Source organism: Papaver somniferum, chromosome 8 (assembly GCF_003573695.1).
Source record: "Papaver somniferum cultivar HN1 chromosome 8, ASM357369v1, whole genome shotgun sequence".
In the NCBI taxonomy this organism is placed as follows: Eukaryota; Viridiplantae; Streptophyta; class Magnoliopsida; order Ranunculales; family Papaveraceae; genus Papaver; species Papaver somniferum.
The window spans coordinates 128,679,605-128,685,619 of NC_039365.1; positions in this window are offsets into that span (position 1 = coordinate 128,679,605).

Here is a 6,015-nt window from a genome sequence, read left to right on the forward strand (position 1 = left end):
AAAATCTTCGAATTTAGTTTAAGAAAGACTATCATTCCCCCAAATTTCACACGCTCATCTCATGGTATTCTCCCAAAAAAAATAAAAAAACCGACACCAATACAAGCCATAGCCCCGTGCCGTCACGGCACGGGTTATATCCTAGTAACTCATAAGTGAGATATGCATACACACTATTACTTAAACGATTTTGTGTTCGTTTTTGGATAATGTATATGATAATTTTACAATGTAGTTATAGACATTATTTTCGTTTAAAACAAAATAGAAAACTATTTTGCAAAGGAACACGATTTAATTTTAAAGTCCGGAAAAAAAGAAAAATTACACCAGTCAGATATCATATTAACGTAGTGGCGTTACGTCACGAGCTATCTCTAGATATTTATTAGAACTCTCTGTTAACCTCATGCGGTGCCGTTACAACACGGGTTATTTCTAGTAAAAGACAAAGGGGGATTGTTGAACTAAAGTAATGAAACAAATAAAAGAAAGATATGATCAAGGAATCCTCCGCCGTTACCAAACGTTAACTGGATTAGTATACTTATCTATCTTCTGCCAGAACCATTCATCACCAACCGTAGGATAACAAGCATGCTTAGCTATCCCCAAAACTCCTTTTTTCACCTGACAACAAGTACACTTAGTCACCGGATTCTATCCAACTGAGCCGCCTTGAGGTACGTTTACAAGGTGTCACTCAATCGAACGCTTTAAACTTTGTAAATTTAGGTTTGATCCCAGCAGTTAAACTTAGTACGCTCGGTTCACTTACTGGTGTTGTCTTCACACACGATTTATTCACAGAATCCCTCTGCAAGGTCTCATGTTCTCTACTTGTGTAGGAGATGCACGACACTTACGGATTGCTCCAACTCTCTACTAGCAATAGAATGATCAATAGAATAATCCAATTGTATACTTGAACAATCTAGAAATCAATCATAAACCCTAATTATAGAAAAGATAATCGATGATGATTAAAACTTCAAACAAACTTGTATTAACAAATCAGACTTCACGTCTAAAACATTGAATTCAAAATAGAATGGGTTATTCCTGAAGGGGTAAACCCTAAGTTTTGATGTAGAAGATGTAATATGGGAGGTAGAATAGTTTCTCCCAAGGTGCGGTATATATCCTCTTAATGTATTGAGGGTATTCTTAAATAGTGCTCAAAATATCTAGGGTTTAGCATCCTTCCGGGACTAAGTTTTACACGTTTTAGAAGTCCAGAATTCGCAAAACTCGAATTGTATACGGTTGGATTTCCTCACCGTAAGTCCCCCTGAGTTTTCCTACGGTTTGGTTTCCCAACCGTAGGTGCTTCTGAATCTTCTCATTTGTCTTGCTTCACCATTTTGGCCATAACTTCTTCATCTAACGTCCAATTAAGCTCATTCTTTTTGTGTTCTCTTCGTATCGTCGTCCTCTACAAGATGGTATGTTCACATCCTTCATATCTTCTCATTTGTACCTAAGGTTGGATTGGACCTAGCCGTAACTCGTTATGAACTTTGTAGTGGAAATCAACTTGCTTTTACGGTTAGGTTTGGAGATGCTTTTCCCAACCGTAAATCTTCCTGGAACTTGTTTTCAAGAGTTGTCTTTGAACCTTCCAACTCCTTCGTTTCATGCGGGAATGAACTCCTTTCCTCTTCTTAGATCCTTTTAACTCCATTTCCTTTGATTTCGGATGATTTACCTGAATAGACAAATAAAATAGAAAACAAGAGTAATACAAGGATAATATGAAAGAATAATAGCTTCAACAAGTATGGATTTGACACTCTAAACATGTAAATTATGCACCTATCAATTAATATCATATGAAATTGAAGTTTAAACTCAAAGTACATATACTAAGCTTATGAGAGGATTATTTAAATACCCCTCTTATTTCTTTTGTTTATTAATATACTCCTAAGAGATATATTTTATGTACATAATGAAAATGAACTAGTACCTTTTTGAATAATGAAAATGAACTAGCATGTTCTTAGCGCGTAAAAACATCAACCCAATCTCCTACGGGGGTTGAGTTAACTTAATATAATTTTAGATGTGCCAATAACTAGACCCTAAAAACTTAAAATATAACCTTTATCGGCATTTATGAGGACCCCTGAAAAGGAGGGGTATTTATTCAATTTCCACTTATACTTACCTGTGGATCGAATAATGCTTCCCCTATCGCGAAGAACCTGAATGTTAATCTTGTCCAAATGTCAAATATAAAATAATTAATACAAAATGATGGAGTATTTAAACATCACATTTATCAAGGAAAAAAATTGAAAATGAGAAAACCAAAAACGTTAGCAGAAAATGCAGGATATACTCAATATTTTGGTATTATTTTCATAATATTGTTCATGCCATAAAAACCAAAATATCTAACAATTTCCATTTTTAGGCGCGTGCTCGATATTTTTGGTATTGTCTTTTTATACTGTTTGTTCCACAAAAACCAAAATATAAAATATTTCAATTTCCATTTTTAGACGTGCATGATATGCTTGATAAATATTTTTTTTGGACAAAAATATAACTACAAGCAAATATGATTATCCAAATAGATAATGGATATCCAAAATTATAAAATATTATGACTTTAAGATGTTGATATTGTTAGCGCACTGTTCGGTCCAACTCGCAAGCTTTGCTATCTCAAACTTGTTTGTCAAGTTTAGTTTCCAAAACTATAAGTTTTGATTTCTAGTCTACTTATAGCTAAGTCTCGGACTAGGATAGTAAGTGTAGTTGAGCTCTAGACTCCACGACATTCATCATGCGAAGACGAAGAACTACTCAAGAAACTTCATCGACGAAAAGGTATGTGGATACTTAAACTTATATATCACTCAAAAGTCTATCTAATTTATCTCATATTTTGAGACAAAAGTCGTATTGTTGTATAGTCGTGTTGCTATATAGACTTCGATTAGAGTTTGATCTTCACAAGACACTGATAGTTCTTTGGATCAACGTAGAACTAAAGAAAACAAAAATAAGATGCACCAAAAGAAACAAAGAAAGACACAAGATTTAACGTGGTTCGGCAATATGCCTACGTCCACAAACGGCTACGATCAACTCTTATTAGAACAAATTACAGAGAATTAAACCACAACTATGAGCAGCATGTTGTTGTTCACAAACACCAAACTAATTCTCTATGAACAAACGTTCTAAACCCTAAAATTCTCTAATTGTGAGAATCTTCTCTAAAATGTGTTGTGTGTATTTCCTTAGGACTTGTACACCTATTTATATAGGTTACAAACTTTTCTTCCAAGTATACGAGTTATACTAGGAAACCTAAACATAGCTAAGAAAGGAATCCTTGAGTTTAACTAAAACAGGAAACCTCTAGCTATACCAAAATAAGGAAAAACCTAGATGGTTCTAGAAAATTCTGGAACCTTCCTAAAACATCGACAATATAACATTTCTCCACCTTGCCGATGTTTCCAAAAAACTGAGTTTGATCTTCACAAGTTAACCGTATCCTCTAATGCCCCTAGGGCCTCAACAACGAGCAGTATTGATCAAGCTGAGACACCTCTCAAACTTGACCTTCGGAACGACTTTTGTCAACATGTCTGCTGGATTATCTTCAGTATGAACCTTAAATAGTTGTACTAATCCGTTATCAACCACTTCTCGAACCTTATGATAACAAACATCAATATGCTTGGTGCGTGCATGATAAACTTGGATCTTAGCTAAATGAGTAGCACTTTGAATATCACAGTTCACAACAACACTCCGTTGTATAATCCCCAAGTCTTTGACTAAACCACGAAGCCATAACGCTTCCTTAACAGCCTCTGTCACAACAATGTACTCTGCCTCCGTAGTAGACAAAGCTACGATTGGTTGTAACATAGACCTCCAACTGATAGGTCCTCTACTCAATGTAAAACAATACCCCGAAGTAGAATGACACTTATCCCTATCACCCGCATAATCAGAATCAACAAATCCACAGACCTTCAAATTCCGCTCATTCTCAAACACTAAGCCAATATCCAAGGTCCCTTGAAGATATCTCAAAATTCCCTTCACCGCGTACCAATGTGCTCTCCCAGGATTAGCCGTATAATAACTAACTAAACCAAATTATTGTGAAATATTCGGACGAGTACAAACCATATCATACATCAAAGAACCTACCGCATTAGCATAGGGAACCTTTGACATAAACTCATTTTTCTCAGTTGTAGTAGGACATAACTGTTTTGATAACTTAACAGTAGGCGGTATTGAAACACTAATAGCTTTGGAGTTATGCATTCCAAAGCGATGAAGAACCTTCTCAAGATAGGATTTCTGAGTAAGACATAACTTCCCCTTAGATCTATCTCAAGTAATCTCCATACCCAAAATCTTCTTAGCTGGACCCAAATCCTTCATCTCAAACTCTAAACTCAATTGCTTCTTTAAAACATAAATTTATGACTTGCTCTTTGCAGCTATGAGCATGTCATCCACATAGAGTAAAAGATAAACAAAACTTCCATCTGGAAACTTCTTAAAGTACACATACTGATCGTATTTAATACGAGTATACTTTTGTTGCAACATAAACGTATCAAACCTCTTGTACCGTTGTCTTGGCGATTGCTTCAAACCATACAATGATTTCTCAAGTCGACACACATAATCTTCCTTACCAGAAACTTCATAACCAATGCGCTGTGACATATAAATGTCTTCCTCCATATTTTCATGCAAGAATGCTGTCTTGACATCTAATTGCTCGAGCTCTAAGTCAAACTGCGCCACAAATGCTAAAAGGACTCGAATAAAAGTGTGTTTAACTACCGGAGATAAAACTTCATTATAATCCACACCTTCCCTTTGTGCATATCCCTTACCCACTAACCTTGCCTTGTATCGTACACCACTAACGATACCCTTGGAATCTGGAATTCCATCATTTACCGTATAGACCCACTTGCACCTAATCTTCTTTCGACCCTTAGGCAACTTAACAAGTTCCCAAGTGTGATTCTTGTGAAGAGACTTCATCTCCTCATCCATAGTTGTTTTCCACTCAATGGCATGAGTATTACTCATTGCCTCCTCAAAGGTAAACGACTCATCCTGAAAAATAGATAATGCATAATAGGCATACTCATCAAAACCATAACGGACTGGTTCACGTCTCTCACGTTGAGACGTCAAGGACGGAATATTCTCAACTTGTTGCTGTGTAGATTCCTCACTAGGAATCTCAAACTCAACTTCATCTTCTACAAGAGTTTCTTTTTCTTATTCTATAGTAGATGAACTAGGAACTCTTTGCTCCACCTGCATCGAATCATCTTCAACACCTCTACTACTCTCACTTTCAATTTGAGAGTCCCAACCTATGAACTTCTTTGAATCAAGCATCGCTTTCTCATTAAAGGTCACATCACGACTAATGATGAACTTAATAAATTATGGACACCATAGACAATATCCTTTCACACCTAATGGATAACCTAAGAAAATTTCTTTCTTAGCCCTAACACCCAACTTATCTTCTTTCACATGAAAATAGGCTGGACAACCAAACACCTTTAAATTAGAATAGTTCACGGGATTACCAGTCCATACCTCCATAGGTGACTTACACTTAATAGTTGTTGATGGTGATCGATTCACTAAATGACACGCCGTATTCACTGCTTCAGCCCACCAAATCTTGTCTAAACTTGCGTTTGAAAACATGCATCGTGCTCTCTCAAGTAACGTTCGATTCATTTTCTCCGCTACTCCATTTTTCTGTGGTGTACCCTTGACTGTGAAATTCCTAACGATACTTTGTTCCTCACAAAATTCCTTTAGTGGGTCTTCGATGTATTCACCGCCATTATCGGAACGTATCTTCTTAACCACACGACCAAGTTGTTTATCTGCCATGGTCTTCCACTTCTTAAACACCTCGGTGACTTCATTCTTATGCTTCATGGTGTAAATCCAAACTCTCCTCGAAAAGTCATCGATAAAGGTCACAAA